This window comes from Hemiscyllium ocellatum, chromosome 7 (assembly GCF_020745735.1).
Source record: "Hemiscyllium ocellatum isolate sHemOce1 chromosome 7, sHemOce1.pat.X.cur, whole genome shotgun sequence".
Lineage (NCBI taxonomy): Eukaryota > Metazoa > Chordata > Chondrichthyes > Orectolobiformes > Hemiscylliidae > Hemiscyllium > Hemiscyllium ocellatum.
The window spans coordinates 123,069,424-123,088,162 of record NC_083407.1 but is presented as its reverse complement, the minus strand read 5'-3'; the positions used below and the strand labels follow the sequence as shown (position 1 = coordinate 123,088,162).

Below are 18,739 nucleotides of genomic sequence, written 5' to 3'. Positions count from 1 at the left end.
CACCTACATTTTCCAAAACAGTACACTTGTCTGAGATGGGGATAGCCACAGGAGACTCCTGCAGTACCTACCTAACCCTCCTAGCTTTTCTGGAGGTAACCCACCTACCTGACTGTATCTGCAGTATCCTGAGACTGCCGCCTATCACACTCCCCGGCTCCTGTCAATTCCTCACTGCCTTTAATCACTCCTCCACAAATCCATGTGATCCAATAGGATTTGCAATCGCACTTCTTGCAGACAAATCATCAGGTTCATTGAAACTCTCCCTAATCTTCCGCACCCGACAGGAACAGTAGGCCACTCTACAACAGGCCATCTCTCCGCCTTAACAACCTACAGACCAAGTCAAAGGCACAGTCTTACTGCTCAAAAAATACTGCCCGAGAATAACTTATTGCTTACGTTTTATATCTTAAACTTTCAATCAAGAGACCGTAAGACATTAAAAAGAAATCCTCACCTTACTCACTATTGTAGATTTAATAAAATAAAACTAACTAAGATTGATGTTTGAAGAGACTGAAACTCACTGAGCTGATCCCCGGCTCTGATACTTCCAAGGGTGAGGTCTCTCTGAGGGCAGCTGTGAAATGTCACTGTTTCTCTTCTCTGCCCACTCCATTTTCAGAGAGGTTTTTAACTTCACAGCAAGTCAGCTCAGAGAGGTCACTGCTTGGTTTTATTCACTGGGGGTTCCCTTTGCTGCCCAGACCAGTATTTATTGGCCACCTTTACTTATCTTGGAGAAAGTGGTGGTTAACCGCCTCCCTGAAATGCTGCAGTCCATGTACACCACAGTGATGTTTGGACAACAGTCCCCCTCTGGCCCCACAACCCTCCCTGTCTCTATAATCCCTCTCTGGCTTCATACATGTCGGGACATTAGATTTTTATTTGGATTCATTTTTGTTTGGTAAACCCCAAACAAAAGTGAAATATTTCACCCCCAAACAAATTTCTGTTGATTGACCCTTTGGAGAGGCTGACACGTGGACATTGCAGTATTTTATCTCACATTGTACACGTAGAATGATGGAACTCTCTTTTAAACATTGCTAAAAAGGGAGGCAATGGCTTAATGGTATTCCTGCAAGATGAGTGACATGTGCAATGTTCCAAGAATTAGGGTTAGAATCCCAACATGGCAGCATCGGCATCCAATACAATCGAGAATGAAAAGGCGAGTGATGACCATGAAACTATTGCCGATTGTTAGAAAACCCATCTGGTTCACTCATGTCCTGTAGGGAAGGAAACTGTCATCCTCACCTGGTCTGGCCTACATGTGACTCCAGACCCACAGCAATGTGGTTAGCTCTCAACTGCCCTCAGGAAAAATACATTAAAAACTGTTAACAAATACTCCGCAGGTTTCACTTAAAAACTGGCTGTTCACATTAGGACCATGTGAATTTCTGAACGGCCTGAACTAAAACTGAGTTTTAGTTTCATCTTCCCCCTGTCTCACATCAGTTTGTTTACACCCAACTCCAAAACACACTCATTGAGCCAAGCAGCCCTCACAGTGCAGCCCTGTCATTTTCACTGTCTGCTCACACCTACACTGCCCTCAGCCTCCTGTACTGTTCCAACGCATCTCAATGGGTGTTCAGGGACAGCATCTTATCTTTTGATTCAGCCCTTTGTAACCCCAGAGTCAACATGGACGTCACCAGTTTCTGAATGAACAGACAGTTGTCAGAAGCTGGAACATTCCACTTGAAAAGGTACTGGAATTTGAGTCCAAAAGGACTTTTAATGGGAAGTTTGCAGTTAATTGAAAATATGACGCTAACAGCTTAACATCATGAAGTGGGTGATTGGGTCTAAATCTGAGAGTTCTTACAAAGCGACGAGGTGTAATTTGGATAAATCTGTGCTCCCTCTCAGGCGAATATCTCCTTCCTCAGCTGGAGGGTCCAGAACAGAGCACACACCCAAAGGGTGATCCAAACACGAATTTGTACATCTTTCTGCTAAACAAAAATATTGGAGATATTTTCCCACAAAGAGAACTGACAAACCTTTCTCCGTCCACAGTCAAATGCAAATGATATTCAGATCCCGATGACTCCATTGACTGTAAAAACTTGCTTTTGAGTTCCTAGCCTCAATTATTCTGATTTAATATCCTATGAAACAAATTCACAAAACAAAACTCACAGTCAGTGCAGGTAGAATATAAAGACATACTTTTCTCTTGGTATGTGCTTGATGTGTAAATGCCTCTCTTCAAATCACACACACCCCCATCCTTGGAAGAGGACATGTCCATGCCCCTCACTGTACCTTGCCCCCAATAAAGATGGAGCCCATGTCCCAGGACCTATCACCACCTGAGGGCCGCAGCCATTTTCCCATCTGCTGCAAACGCGGGAAAGAGTTTCTAATTCAGACTTACCGCACAGAGTGTAATTAAAACTTCGCAGTCTAAAGTGACTCATTATCTCCCTGTCTCCGAGGCCACTCTCCCCTTCCCTGTTTGCCTGTCCCACACTCACCAACGGCCGAGTCACGTGACACTGCACAGGCGGAGTTACTGGTGACGTGTCATCCCACTGGCCACGCCCCTCATTCACTCCCATTGTTTGGATGACCATCTTTATCACTTCATCCACCAGTCCCACCACCTTTTCCTATTGGTCCGAAGCTGCCATCAATCAGCTGGACCCCATTGTGAGGTCAGTGGTGGGATCCTCCCCCTGCCTGAATCAAACACGGAAGGTGGATGGATGGTGTCAATCAGGAACAACAAGCAGGAGGTGCTGGGAAAGCTCAGCAGGTCTGGCAGCATCTGGGAACAGAAATCTGTCCAGTGGCCCTTCCTCAGAACTGATGGGAGCTGGGAAAATTAGAATCCTGAGTGTGGAAACAGGCTATTCGGCCCAAAAAGTCCACAGCGTCCCTCCGAATGGTATTTAAAAATATAAAAATATACCCTATTACTGTATATTTCTCCTGACTAATGCAGCTAACCTACACATCCCTGAGCGTTATGGGAAATTTAGCTTGGCCAATTCAACTAACCTGCAGATCTTTGTACTGCAGGAGATAGGGGTTAAAGAGTAAATAATAGGCAGGGACAGGACCCAGAGAGAGACAGGAACATTTGGAAAGACAAAGGAGTGGAATATGACCTGGCTGGGGAGGGTGCATAGCTGTTAATGGAGGGGACGGGAACCTGTGTCTGGCAGCATCTCAGTGGAGGTGGCGGAAATGGCGACTGATGATCTACGTTCTGCTGCAAAAACACAGCCCGAGTTTCCAGCTGCCTGTCACTATAACACACGAGCCTGTGTGGAATGAACTTCCAGAGAAAGTGGTAGCTGTGAATACAATTACAATTTAGATACGTACATAAATAGGAAATATTTGGATGGATGTGGACTAAGCGGAGGCAGATACAATTAGTTCAGTTTGGAATTATGTTTGGCATGGACTGGTTGGATCACAGGGCCTGTTTCCTTGCTGTATAACATTATGACTAATCCTCACTAACTCTAAATTCCGATTTCACAAATCTCCCGATCACTATCACCTCATCCAGCTTCACAACTCTTCCTTATTTATATAATTCCTCACCAGCCACAGAACGCTCCCTAATTCATGTCCTCCAGTTTCTCAAATCTCTGCGATACACCTATCTTTAGTTCCAGCCTTGAGGATGCCCTCATTCACTCAGATTGGTTGGAGGACAAACTGGTATGATCTGGTCCTCCAGTACTGCCCTCTGCCCCCTATTGGGCTGTGCTGACATCAAGCATTCAGGGCCCATTGTGAGGGGAGTGGTGGGATCCTCCCTCTCTCTGCCCTCGAATGAGCTTCAACATTCACAGTCAATGGGGCAGTGTCACAGAGCACAGGGGCTGGGGGCTATTCAGCCCATTTGGGCTGTACTCTCTCCCTCTGGAGATGCTGCAAATCTGTTCCAATTCCCTTCCCATTTGCCCATAGCCCCCCAAATCTTCCCTTAAAAAGTAAAATTCCAAATCTGTTTATGAATAACTGCTGAGTGTGGGTCCAGCTGCCATTCAGACTGTTCCAGATGCTCAGAACTTACTGAATAAAATAATGTTCACATATTATTTACCAATTACCTGAAAATAGTCACTAAAATTGTGACATTGTTAACAATTCCCCTCTCTCTGCAAATTAAAATATCCCAGAAACAAATCTGCACTTGGTCAAGATCACTGCTTAACCTTCTCAGATCCAAGGACAATTATCTGTGCTTCTGCTAGCTCTCCACAAAAGAGGAACAAAGTGTCATAGAGATGTACAGCACAGAAACAGATCTTTGGTCCAATTTGTCCATGCCAACTAGGAATCCTCAGCAAATGAAGCCCCATTTGCCAGCTATTGGTCCGTAGCACTGGAAACCCTTCCTATTCATGTACCCAATCGGATGCCTTTCAAATGTTGTAATTGTATCAGCCTCCACTACATCATCTGGCAGCTCAGTCCACACACACACCCCACACAGCTTGAAAACTTTGCCCCTTAGATCCGTTTTAAATCTTTGCCCTCTCAACTTAAGCCCATGCGATTTTGTTTTGAACCCACCTAACCTGGGGGGAAAAGACCCTGGCTGTTCACCTATACATGTCCCTCATGATTTTATAAATCTCCATGAAGTCACCTTTCAGTCTTTGATTCTCCAGGGAAATTAACCCTGGCCTATTCAGCCTCTCCCTGTAGCCCAAATCCTCCAACCCTAGCAAAGTCATTGTAAATCTTGTCTGAACTCTTGCAAGATTCACAACATCCTTTCCAGAATAGGGAATTTTGAAATTAAAACATAATTCCTGAAATGGCTTCATCAATGTCCTGTCCAGCCACTATTTGACGTCCCAGCTTCTGTCCTCAATGCATTGACCAATAAATATAAATATACGAAACACTACCTTCACTACCCTGCCTACCTGCATCTCTACTTTCAAGGAACAATGAACCTGCTCTCCATGGTCTCTCTGTTCAGCAACATTCCCAAGGACTTTACCATTAAGTGTATAAGTCCTGCCCTGATTTGCCTTTCCAAAATCTAACAGCTTACATTTGTCTAAATTGAACCCAGTCTGCCATTCCTCGCCCCAAAGGCCCATCTGGTCAAGATCCTGTTGCATTCTGAACTAATTTTCTTCATTGTCCACTACACCTCCAATATTGGTGTCTTCTGTAAACCCAATATCCATTTCTGCAGCACACTGCTGCTCACAGGCCTCCAGTCCACAAAGCAATCCTCTTTCACCACCCTCTGCCTCCTACCTTCAAGCCAGTTTTTTTATCCAAATGGCTAGTTCTCCCAACATTCCATGTTATCTAACCTTGCTAACTAGTCTGCTTTGGGGAACATCATTCAGTGTCCATATAGACAAAGTCCACAGTCTGCCTTCATCAATCATCTTTGTCACGTCTTCAAAAAAAAAACTCAATCAAGTTAGACAGAAAAAACTTCCCACACACAAAGCCACGTTAACTATCCCTAATCATTCCTCGTCTTTTCAAATATATGTAAATCCTGTCCCTCAGAATCCATTCCAACAACTTGTCTGCCACAGACTTCAGGCTCACTGTTCTCTTGTTCCCTGGCCTTTCCTTACCACCTTTTTAAATAATGGCACAGGTCTTCCAGCACCTCACCTGTCACCAATGACAATATAAATATCTCAGGGAGGGGCACTGCCATCACTTTCCTAGCTTTCCACAAATGTCTGGGATACACCTTAACAGGTCCCAGAGATTTATCCACCTTGCTACGATTTAAGACATCCAGTACTACCTCCTCTGTAATATGGCCAGGAGCCAGGCAGCAGTGGACAATTCATTTACAGAAAGGTCTGTGAATGTAATAGTAAAATACTAAACAGAGCAAAAATACACTCAGAGACTGAGGAAGCTAGATAATGAACAAGTGGACATCAAGGAGCTCAGAGGCGAATCAGAGCAGTGTCCACGTTTATGATCCCACAGTCAGAGATGTCTAGCACCAAAATAGACTCTTCAGTCCAACCAGCCTATGCCAACCAGATATTCGAACCTAATTCATTACCATTTGCCAGCACTTGGCCGACATCCCTCTGAACCCTTCCTATTCAAGTGCCTTTGAAATGTTACAATTTTTGTTGCCCTTTAGGCTCCTGTTGAATTTTCCCCTCATACCGTAAACCTATATCCTCTAGTTCTGGGCTTCACCACCCCAGGGTAAACACCTTCTCTATTTACGCTATCCATGCCCCTCACGATTATATAAATCTCTTCAAAATTACACCTCAGCCTATGACACTCCAAGGGAAAATGGCCCCAGCCTATAATGTCTCTCCCTGCAACTCAAATCCTCCAACCCTGGCAACATCCTTGAAAATCAATTCTCAAACCTTTCAAGTTTCAGTGCCTCCTTCTGATAAGAGGGAGACCAGAATTGCACACAATATTCCAATAGTGGCCTAACCAATGTCCTGTCAGCTCCCTTAGTCAGCGCTCTGACTAATAAAGGGAAGCATACCCAATGCCGCCTTCACTATCCTGTGACTCTACTTTCAAGGAACTGTAAACCTGCATTCCAAAGTCTCTTTGTTCAGCAAGACTCTCCAAGACCTTACAATCCAGTGTGAGTCCTGCTCGGATTTGCTTTTCTAAAATGCAGCACCTCACATTTATCTAAATTAAACCCTATCTGCCACTCCGCAGCCCATTGGCCCATCTGATCAATATCCCATTGTATTCTGAGACAACCTTTATCACTGACCACAATACCAACAATCTTGGTGTCACCTGCAAACTTACTAACTGTATCGCCTCTATTCACATCCAAATCATTTAAATGAATGACGGAACAATTCCACAGAAAAACAAAAATCCATTTCCCTGTGTGTGAATGTGCTCTGTGTAAATCCTGCCCTATGACTCTCTATCAGGGAGAGCTGCACATACACCCCTCTGAACTTTGCCCCCTACAAAGATGGCGGCTGCACGTGTCCAGTGAATCGTTGCCCCGAATAAAGATGGCGGCACTGACTCGAGTCAATCGCGAAATGAGGCATTTTCCGGTTTACTGCAAAAACGAGACTGTAAGTTTCAAATTAGTATTTTCCGATGTGCACCAAATGTTTGTAAAACCTCTCAGCCCGGACCAACACCATTTCCCTCCCGCTTCCTGCTGTTTATTTCTTTCCTTACCGACAGCTCTCTCCACCCGCACAGCCGCGCTGTCCGCGAGGACGATCACGTGGTATAATCAGGTCCCGCCTCTCATTCACTGATTGGTCGGAGGGCCAACAGCCCCGCAGGTCCTCCAGCCCCGCCCCTGTCCTTCCATTGGTCCGCCGCTGACATCAATTATCCTGGTACCGTTGTTGGGTGGAGCATGCGCACTGCTTCGTGGCTTTTGTTGCTGTTCATAAGGTTCAACAGTGAGGGACAAAGTTAAAAACACACAACCACCTGATGAAGCAGCAGCAGCACTAGTGCTTCCAAATAAACCTGTTGTTCTGTGAATTTTAATTTTGTCCATCCCAATCCAACACCAGCACCTCCAAGTCACGAGTGAGGGAGGAATGTATAACATAAGAACTAGGTACAGGAGAAGGCCATCCTGCCCTTTGAGTTTGCTCTGCCATTCAATACGATCATGGCTGATCATTTCGTGGACGCAGAACCATTTACCCAAGTTCTCACCGTATTCTTTAATTAATTATTTCTTTTTTGAAAAAAGCTACCTTAGCTTTAAAAACGTTTACTGAACTAGCAGCAACTACTTCCCTGGGCAATGAATTCCAGTGAGGTTAAGAAGTTCCTTCTCAATTCAGTCCTAAATTTGCTGCCTCTAATCTTGAGTCGATGCCCTCTTGTCCTAGATTCACCTGCCAGTGGAAACATCCTCCCTACTTCTATTTTATCCATTTCATTCATTATTTTATATGTTTCCATTCTTCTGAATTCCAATGAGTATAATCCCAATCTACTCAGTTTCTGTTAAACCAACCCCCTCAACTCTGAAATCAACCGTGTTAACCTCCTCTACACCCACTCTAGTACCAGTCCATCCTTCCTCAACGAAGGAGATAAAAACTACATGGAGTACTCCAGGTGTGGTCTCACCAGCACCCAATACAGCTGGAACATAACTTCTGCTTTTAAACACAATCCCTTCAGCAAAGAAGGACAAAATTGCATTTGCTTTCTGAATTGATTGTTATACCTGGTGACCAACCTTCATGCAGAAGGATACTCAGGTACCTCTGCTTAGCAAATAATGCAACTTTTTAAAATTCAAGTAATAATCTGTTTTTAATTTACTCCAACCAAACAGTATGACATTATATTTATGAACATTATATTCCATATGACCGACCATTGCCCACTCAATCAATGTATCTATGTTCGTCTGCAAAGTTTCACAGTCCTCCACACACTTTGTCCTGCTACTCATCTTAGTGTCATATGCAAACTTTGACACCCTACATGTGGTCCCCAACTCCAAATCATCTGTATCAATTCTAAAGATTCGCAGTCCCAACACTGATCCCTGAGGCACACCACTAGTCACTGATTGCCAGCCAGGATAATATGCATTTATCCCCAGACTTTGCTTCCTGTTAGTCAACCAATCTTCTATCCATGCTAATACTATACCCCTAATGCCATGCCCCCTTATATTATGCAACATTCTCTTGAACAGCACCTTGTTGAAGGTCTTTTGGAAATCCAGGTTCACAGTATCCACTGGTTTCCCGTTGTCCACCTTGCTCGAAATGTCTTCATAGAATTCCAAAAGATTTGTTAAGCATGACCAATGGGATAATTTCTATCGAGTCCCTGCTATTTCTTCCTTGATAATAGATCAAAACATCTTTCCCACTACAGAGAAGAAGCTATCTAGGGTATAATTACCCATCTTTTGTCCACCTCCTATTAAAAATAGTGGTGTCACTTTTGCTGCTTTCCAATCTGCTGGGACTGCCACAAAGTCCAGTGAATTTTGGAAAATTACTGTCAGTGCATTTGCTATTTCTCCTGGGATACATTCTGTCACGGCCAAGAGAATTTTCTATTATTAGCTCAATTACCTCCAACAGTCCAAAACTAGCTGTTCTGTAATAATTATAGGTTCCAAATCCTCACCTACCTTTGTCTCTTTGTTATTTACTGGAAAGATATTATGTCTTCCACTGTGACATCCCATAACTAAATGCTCCTTCTCTTTTTCCGAAGGACCAACATTTACTTTAGCCACTCTTTTCTCATTATGTATGTTTATAGAAACGTTTGCTATCTGTCTTTGTAGTCTATGCTAGTTTATTTTTCTCATGTTCTATCTTATATTTCTTTGTAGCTCTTCTGTGGCTTTCTGTTGACCTTTAAAGTTTTCCCAGTTCTAGTTTCATGCTGGTTTTGGCCACTTTGTATGCCTTTCAATTTGATCACTTTCCTTAGATACCCATCGCAGAGAACACCTTTTCTTACAGTCCTTCTCTGGAATATACCTTTGCTGAGGACTTTGTAAAATGTCTTTGAAAATCCTCCACTGCTCATCAACTGTCCCACCATAAAATCTTTGTTTCCAGTCTACATTATCCAGGTTCTCCCTCATTCTATTGTAGTTCCCCATGTCCAAGCACAGGACCCAGGTATTAGATTTTATCTTCACACTCTCCATATGTATTAAATTCAACTATACAGTGATCACTTCTTCCGAGAGGATTCCTAACTCTGAGATCACTAATTATTCCTGTCTCATTGCAGAGGGCCAGATCTTGGTTAGCTTGCTCCGTTGTAGATCCATTTCATACTCTTCAAGTAAAATATCACAGATAAATTTAATGAACTCCTCAAAGCTATCCTGACTGAGCTGGTTTGACCAATTTACATGTAGATTAAAATCACCCATGATAATAACTGTACCATTTTTACAGGCATTAGTTATTTCTTTGTTTATTGCCCATCCCAATGTGATGTTATTATTTGGTGGCCTGCACACTACACCTATCAGTGATTATCTTGGTAGAATTTTGAATGCGTCATTCCTGTTTCTCCTAATGTACGGCAAAAACAACAACTATTTGCATTGTATGGAATCTTTCACAATGGCAAATCTCCTAAGGTGCTTCATGGATGATCAAAACATTGATTAAAGAGAATGATTAAAAAAAAATCTTAAAGGAGGATAGAAAAGATTAGGGAGGCTATTTGACAGATTGCTGCTCTTGACAGCTCCAATTGGAGTGATGCAGGTGGGGTGGGTTGGAAAGGGAACATGCAAAGGGGAAATGGAGGAGTGCAGGCAGTGTATAAGGTCTTAAGGACAGAGGAGGTTCCAGACTGAGTCTGTCTGTCATAGAGAGTATGGCTGCCTCATGGAGTTTGAATCACTGCAATGGGTTCATGCAAGTCATATTAGTCGAGGATAGTATAACGGTGGCTGAGAGTACTTTTGATGAGGACTCGCCTCCTGAGGTAGTGTGGGCTGAGGTTAGAATCAGGAGAGGAGAGGACACACTGCTTGGAGTTTTTTTATAGGCCTCCACAGAGTTCCAGGGAAGTGGAGGAGAGGATTAGCAAAATTATTCTGGGTAAGAGCAAAAGTACCAGGGTGGGCATTATGGGGGACTTCAGCTTCCCCAACATTGACTGGGAATGCTATAACTCGCGTACGTTGGATGATCAATTTTTGTCCAGTGTGTACAGGAGGGTTTCCTGATACAGTATGTCGAAGGGCCAACAACAGGGGAGGCCATATTGGATCTGGTGCTTGGTAATGAACCAGACCAGATGTTTGATTTAGTTTTAGGTGAGCACTTTGGAGCGAGTGACCACAATTCAGATACGTTTAGTTTAGCGATGGAAAGGGACAGGTGCATGCCACAGGCAAGAGTTATCAATGGGGCAAGGACAATTATAATGCGATTAGGCAGGAATTAGGATGCATAGAATGTGGTAGCAAAATGCAGGGGATGCAGACAATGAAAATGTGGAGCTGGTTTAAGGAACAGATATTGCATGTCCTTGACAGGTATGTCTCTGTCAGGCAGGGAGGAAGTGATAAGATAAGGGAACCGTAGTTTACTACAGAAATTGCATCTCTTGTGAAGAAGAAGAAGGAGGCTTATGTGTTGATGAGGCAAGATGATTCAGATGAGGAGATGGAGAGTTACAGATCAGCTAGGAAGGATTTAAAGAGAGAGTTATGAAGAGCAAAGAGAGGACACGAGCAGTCTTTAGCAAATAGAATAAAGTAGAACCCTAAAGCTTTCTATAGGTATGTGAGGAATAAAATGATGATTAGGGTAGGAATCGGTCCAATCAAAGACAGAAGTGGGAAGTTGAGTGTGTACCCTGTGGAGATTGGAGAGGTGCTAACGAACATTTGTCATTGGTTTTCACTCAGGAAAAGGAGACTATTGTAGAGGAGAAGAATGTGGTACGATATTTAAGACTAGAAAGGATCGAGATTAGTTAGAAACAGGTGTTATCAATCCTAGGAGGAGTGAAAGTAGACAAGTCCCCTAGGCCGGATGGGACTTATTCGAGGATTCACTGGGAAGATAGATCAGAGAATTTGGCTTTGATATTTGAGTCGTCATTGTCTACAGATTTGGTACCAGAGGACTGGAGAATTCCAAATGTTGTGCCTTTGTTCAAGAAGGGCAGTAGAGATTACTCAGATAATTATACACCAGTGAGTCTGACTTCTGTTGTAGGAAGGGTTTTGGAAAGGATTATAAGAGATAAGATTTATAATCATCTTGCAAACAACAATTTAGTTTCAGATAATCAACATGGTTTCATCAAGGGCAGTTCGTGTCTTGTGAACCTCAGAGTTTTTTGAGAAGGTGACCAAGCATGTAGATGAGGGTAGGGCAATTGACGTGGTATACATGGACTTCAGTAAAGTCTTTGATAAGGTTCCACATGGTAGGCTGTTGGAGAAAATGCAGAGGCATGGAATTGAGGGTGATTTAGCAGTTTGGATTAGAAACTGGCTTTCTAAAGGAAGACAGCGAGTGGTGGTTGATGGAAAATATTCAACCTGGAGTCCAGTTACTAGTGGTGTGCCATAAAGATCTGTTTTGGGACCACAGCTGTTTGTCATTTTTTAGAAATGACTTAGACGCAGGTATAGGTGGATGGATTAGTAAATTTGCTGATGACACTAAAGTCGGTGGAGTAGTGGACAGTGCAGAAGAGTGTTACAGGTTGCAGGGGGAAATAGAAAAACTGCACACTTGGGCTGAGAGGTGGCAAATGGAGTTCAATGCAGCTAAATATGAGGTGATGCACTTTGAGAAGAATAACCGGAAGGCAGAGTACTGGGTCAATGGAAATATTCTTTGTAGTGTGGATGTGCAGAGGGATGTTGGAGTCCATGTACATGGATCTCTGAAAGTTGCCACCCAGGTGGATAGTACTGTTGAGACGGCATACGGTGTGTTAAGTTTTATTCATAGAGTAATTGAGTTCCAGAGCCGCAATATCATGCTGCAAATATACAAAATGCTGGTGCGGCCATACTTGGAATATTGTGTGCAGTTCTGGTGCCCATATTTTGGGAAGGACGTGGAGGATTTGGAAAAGGTGTAGAGGAGATTAACCAGGATGTTGTCTAGTCTGGAGGGAAGGTCTTATGAGGAAAGGCTGAGAGACTTGAACCTATTCTCCTTGGCAAGAAGAAGGCTAAGAGGGGATTTGATAGAGACATACAAGATGATCAGAGGCTTAGATAGGGTAGACAGTGGAAGTCTTTTTCTAGGATGATTATGTCAGTGTGCACGAGGGGGCATAAGAGCAAATGAGGAGTGATAGATTTAAGACAGATGTCAGAGGCAGGTTCTTTACTCAGAGAGAGAGTGGTAAGGGTGTGGAATGTACTACCTGCTAATGTAGACAACTCAGCCACATCAGGAAGATTTAAACAATCCTTAGATAAGCACATGGGTGATTTTAGAATAGTATACGGGCACGAGCTGAGAACAGTTCACAGGTTGGCACAACATCAAGGACCGAAGGGCCTGTTCTGCGCTGTATTGTCCTATGACTATTGTGCTACAAGAGATTTCTGCTGTCCTAAACAGAGTGACGGATCTTGTATTGTGGGCTTACGAAATGTCACTGTTCTCTACCAAACATGTACAAGGTAGAGCTAGGGCAATAATAAGATGCTGCAACAGGAGGGGAACAGGTAACTGCATACAAAACCCTGCTCCTTCTCATCTATTTTCACCTCCAAAACTGAGGGTGTTGCAGAAAAGCACCTCCATATCCCACCACAACACTTCACCCCACGATCGTGGTATCTGGCTGTGCACTAAGGAGTGGAACAGTCTGTACTGGGACCCACTGGGGTCCTGAGACACTTGGTAAAGATTAAAATCATCTCGCATTGAGAGCCCCACGACATTGTATGCATTTTCTATTGTTTTTAATCTGTTCCTGACTTCCCTTGTTTTTCCCTATGAACCTGTTCAAAGTTGTTATTACACACACCTGCACCAGCTGCGAATTGAACTCAGGTCTCTCCGTCCAAGATTCGGGATATTTTCACCGCAACACAAGGCATCAGTTCTCACTTCCCTTGTTCTTCAGCCTGCTGAGTTCCGCCTGAATCAACTCTGCAATTGGGAGGAAGGGGCGGAACTGAAGGACCGAACAGAGGCCCGTCCGCCAACCAGAGTGAGTGAGGGGCGGGGCCAATGCATTCTCGGGGAATAATTAGTAAGAAAGCAACCTGTTTTGCACGATTGTGATCATTCTCACTCCATAGTGGGGCATTAAACCTCTCTCATAAATCAATGTGAGATTTTAAGAAGTAGTTGAAATGTAAATCTGATAACGGACATATTTCCAATCGATTCACACAACTAGAGTAAGAAACTTATTTTCACACTCCCAGAACAATTGATAATTTACAAACCTGGCCAGTATGGTTAAGTTAGACCAAACAATCTGTTTGCATGCTAGACATTTCTATGTCTCTATCTCGACAATAAATTTGTTAATGATGTCTATTTCACCCATGATTCTGTGGAGATATGAATATTCTCTATAAACACCGCTAACCTCAGACGCACGCGCAGTTTGGTTCCTATGTAGCGCATGCGCAGTGTCACATTGATCAGGACAGGGAGAGAGACATGGAGCAGCTTTCTCCGGCAGCGGCTGCGATCGGCTTCAGAGAGCGGCGCTCAGAGCCGGGGTGTGGGAGCCTCGCTGGGAGAAAGGAGCGGAGAGAATTCACAAGTGCGGGATACAGGTTAAAAAAAAACAAAAAAGCCCCTCCAGGCCCGGGGAAGGAGGTGGCGGTCTCTGATCGGGGAAGGGGCCCAGGGTCACGGCCGCCATTTTTATGAGGGAAGAGGGAGCGCTCTGGGCCGCCATGTTGTGAAGGTCAAGGAGCAGGAGGGCGGGGCTTGTGGGGTCTGTAGAACAATCAGAGGAAAGGGAAGCCCCATTGTTATTGATGAATTCCATGAACACAGCGTCACTGGGCGGTCCCGCAGGAATCTCCTCTCTCAGTCCCTGCTGTGATGTTTCACCCAATCACAACCAGCAGCTCTCCTCCTCTCTCAGCTCCCCTTCTGTCCTTCCTGCAGCATCTGTCCCCTGGGGCATTGAGCTGCCTGTCCTGTCGTGTAAAAAATGAGGTCTGCAGATGCTGGAGATCACAGCTGCAAATGTGTTGCTGGTCAAAGCACAGCAGGCCAGGCAGCATCTCAGGAATAGAGAATTCGACGTTTCGAGCATAAGCCCTTCATCAGGAATAAGAGAGAGAGAGAGCCAAGCAGGCTAAGATAAAGGGTAGGGAGGAGGGACTAGGGGGAGGGGCGATGGAGGTGGGATAGGTGGAAGGAGGTCAAGGTGAGGGTGATAGGCCGGAGTGGGGTGGGGGCGGAGAGGTCAGGAAGAGGATTGCAGGTTAGGAGGGCGGTGCTGAGTTGAGGGAACCGACTGAGACAAGGTGGGGGGAGGGAAATGAGGAAACTGGAGAAATCTGAATTCATACCTTGTGGTTGGAGGGTTCCCAGGCGGAAGATGAGGCGCTCCTCCTCCAGCCGTCGTGTTGTTGTGTTCTGCCGGTGGAGGAGTCCAAGGACCTGCATGCCCTCGGTGGAGTGGGAGGGAGAGTTAAAGTGTTGAGCCACAGGGTGATTGGGTTGGTTGGTTCGGGCGGCCCGGAGGTGTTCTCTGAAGCGTTCCGCAAATAAGCGGCCTGTTTCACCAATATAGAGGAGGCCACATCGGGTGCAGCGGATGCAATGTCCTGTCCCTCCCTCAGCTGTTGTTCTGTAATACCTGTGATATCCCAGTCCCATCCTAGATTACTTCACTAAAGACAGGGATGTATCCGATGGATTTCTCTTAACATCAGCAATTGTTTAATACTCACTTACATGTTTTTAATTATATCTTTTTTGAAGCATTTAATTCACATTCAATCATTTGCAATGGTGGGATTTGAACCTGTGTCCAGAGAACATTTGTTGAGTTTCTGGATAAATTGCCACACATAATGCCACTAGGCTCTCACTTCACCTGTTCACAGGTTGCACATCCCAGTGCAACATGAATCGAAACCCTATCTTTTTGCACAATTGTTTGATCCTGAACTCTGGTGATATCACTCAGTATCTCTCCATGTGGGATCCCTCACCGTGTGGGTCTAATTGCTGCCTCTATCAACGTCTCTTACTCTTGCAGCTACTCCAGATCGTGAGCCAACGGAATTTTCCACTCCAGAGAGATGAGGCAGTACAGACCCGGAATGGAGACTGGCATTTTGCAGATCACTGTGGGCTCAGTGCCATTCTACATGTATAACCCTCACAAGTATCAGTCTAATTTCCCATTCTGCCTATTTGTGTGTCTTCTACAGATACTCAGGGAGTTCGTGACTCAAGACACTTGCCAACTGCTGGTTGGGAAGATGATTGGTCAGCCAGAGAGACAAAGGTCAGGGAGGTTGTGAGCCTTCAATAAATCCTGCCACCAGGTAAGATCACTCACAGTGCACAGAGCAGAGAGCAGTGAGAGGGCTCCAAACATCAGCTAACAGGACATGACATAGACATAGTGCTGGAGGGGGTGCACAGTACTGACTCACCTCAGGCTCAATCACCACCCCTACTTTACATTTTATTGTACTGAGACAGCATCTGGAGTTCCCAGTTTTCAATCCAGGCGTGTGCTGTCTTGGTGAGCACCAGGATAACAGAGGGGAATGCAGGCCTTCAAAGAGATAGTGGTAATGCTGCCTCGGATCTTTCAGTTCCCTAATCCCTCTCCAACACTGTATCTATGTCTCGTCTTGTGGATCAGTGTCTTCAATCATTCTAACACCTATAACAGTTCCTATCTCTGTCATGTCCTCTCCTCTCACCAATTTCTTGACATATTTGAAATGTCCAGTCCAGATCCCATCCACATCGCTGTAACTTGCGTCAGTTTCTACAACATGCCTTGTCTCGATAGTCTACTCCTCCAACAACCGAAGACATTGGGTTTGTTTCTGTGCTGCATGATTCTTTATTCGAGGTTTCCTAAACGGAATGAGTTAGCCCATTTCCCTTCAAACCTTCCCCTCTCAATGTGCCTACCCAAGTGTCTTTTACATGTTTTAATTGTACTTATTTTTACCATTTCCTCTGGCAGTCCATTCTGTCTATGCACCATCCTCTGTGGAAAATGTTGCTCCTCAGCTCCCTCTTTAAATTCTTGCTCGGTCACATCACGTTTATGCCTCTAGCTTTGGACTCACCTACCCTTGGCAATTCACGTTAGTTAGGCCCTACATTGTTTCATAAACCTTCATAAGGTCAACCTGTGGCCTTATTGATGACAGTGTTACTAATATCTCCAACTCATGTACTCAATGCTCTGACCAATGAAGGTAAGTGTTCCAAATGCTGCTTTCCCCACCCTGTCCACCGGTGATATCACTTCCAAGAAACAATGTAACTGCAGCCCTTGGTCTCTCTCTGTTCGACAACACTGTCTAGGGCCCGAACATTAACTGTGTTAGTCCTCCCTGGTTTGTCTGAACTAAATGCAACACCTGAATTAAACTCCATCTTTCATTCCTTGGCCCACTGGCCCAGTTGATTAACATCCCCTTCGATATCTATATCCCCTGCCCACTCTTCCACTAATCTGGGTATCTAGAGACTCCTATACTTTCACTCAAATTGTGTATGTAAATGGTGCACAACAGTGATTCCAGCACCAATCCTTACAGCACACTACTGGTCAGAGGCCTCCAGTCTGAACAACAAACCTCTGTCACTCACTGTCATCCCATTGTGTATCCAGTTGGCTAGCTCTCCCTGATCCCTTGTGATCTACCCGTACTAACCAAGATATTATGCTACACCCTGACCAAGGGTTTGCCGAAGCCAGAAACAACGTCTGTTGCTCTGCCGTGATCTATCTTTTTGGTCACATCTTGAACAAACTCAAGTCAAGTTTGTGAGACATGTTTTCCCACGCACAAAGCCATGCAGGCTGTTCGTAATCAGTCCATATCTTTCCAAATGCATGTAATTCCTACCTCTCAGAATGACCTCCAACAACTGACCCACCCTGATGTCTGGCTCATCAGTCTGTAGTTCCCTGGCTTCCTCTTGCAGCCTTTCTTAATTAATGACACAACATTATAATCATAGTCAGAGAGTCATACCGCACTGTTCGGTTAATGCTAACCATACTCTAAAACTGATCTTGTCCTACCTGCCTGTTTCTTGATCATATCCATTCAAACCTTTCCTATTCCTGTCCTAATTCTAATGTCTTTTAAACATTGTAATTTTCCGCACATTCACCCCTTCCTTGGGAAGTTCATTCCACACGCATCCCACCCTCTGTGTAACAATGTGACCCTCACGTCTTTTTTTTTAAATGTCTCTCCTCTAAACTTAAGAATGTAGTGCCTTGTTTTGAAACTCCCCTGTCCATGGGAAAAGACAACTCCCATTAACTCTATCTATCCCCCTCATTATTTTATGAACTTCTATGAGGTCATCTGTCAACATTCAGGTTTCAATGAAAAAATACCAACCTATCCAGCCTTTCTTTATAACTGAAACCTTCCATAACCAGCCACATCCCAGTAAATCTCCTCTGAACCCTCTCCAGCTTAATAGTATCCTTCCTCTAACTGGGTGACCAGAGTTGGACACAGCATTCCAGAAGTGGACTCACCAATGGTCTGCATAATCTCAATGCGACTTCCCAACTCCTAAATCCAAAGGACAGAGCAATGAAAGCAAGTGTGGCAAGCACCTTTTTAACCATCCTACCTCTCCATGTTGCAAACTTCAAAGAAATATGTACCTGTATCTCGATGTCCCTCTGTTCTACGACACTACTGAAGGTCCTCCCATTAATTGTATAAGCCCTGCCCGTGTTTGTTGCACCAAATACATTCCCTCACATTTATTCAGATTGAACTCCATGTACAGTTTTTCAGCCATTCACACATTTCATCAGGATCCCTTTTGTAATCTCAGAAAACCTTCTTCACTGTCCACAATTCCACCTTCCAGTCTACCTGCCTATCACACATGGTACAAATATCTCTGCTATGGGCCCTACAATGTCTTCACCAGCTTCCCACAATGTCCTGAGCTACATTTGATCAGATCCTGGGGATTTATTTACCTTTGTGTTTTAAAACTTCCAGCACCTCCTCTTCGATAATGTGGACTCATTTCAGGACATTGGCTCATAGAGATGTACAGCATGGAAACAG

At 44.3% G+C, this 18,739-nt stretch overlaps 1 long non-coding RNA gene across 1 annotated transcript in view; it reads right to left on the bottom strand.

The window, feature by feature from the left end:
• Positions 1 to 13,580, bottom strand: part of LOC132817607 (uncharacterized) — a 41,042-nt gene extending 27,462 nt beyond the window's left edge. Inside the window, exons 1-3 of the long non-coding RNA XR_009644901.1 lie at positions 13,483 to 13,580; positions 7,180 to 7,393; positions 2,028 to 2,135 (exon numbers count right to left, since the gene is read on the bottom strand). This is a non-coding gene — a long non-coding RNA (uncharacterized LOC132817607). The remainder of the gene's footprint in view (positions 1 to 2,027; positions 2,136 to 7,179; positions 7,394 to 13,482) is intronic.
• Positions 13,581 to 18,739: the final 5,159 nt, after the last annotated feature.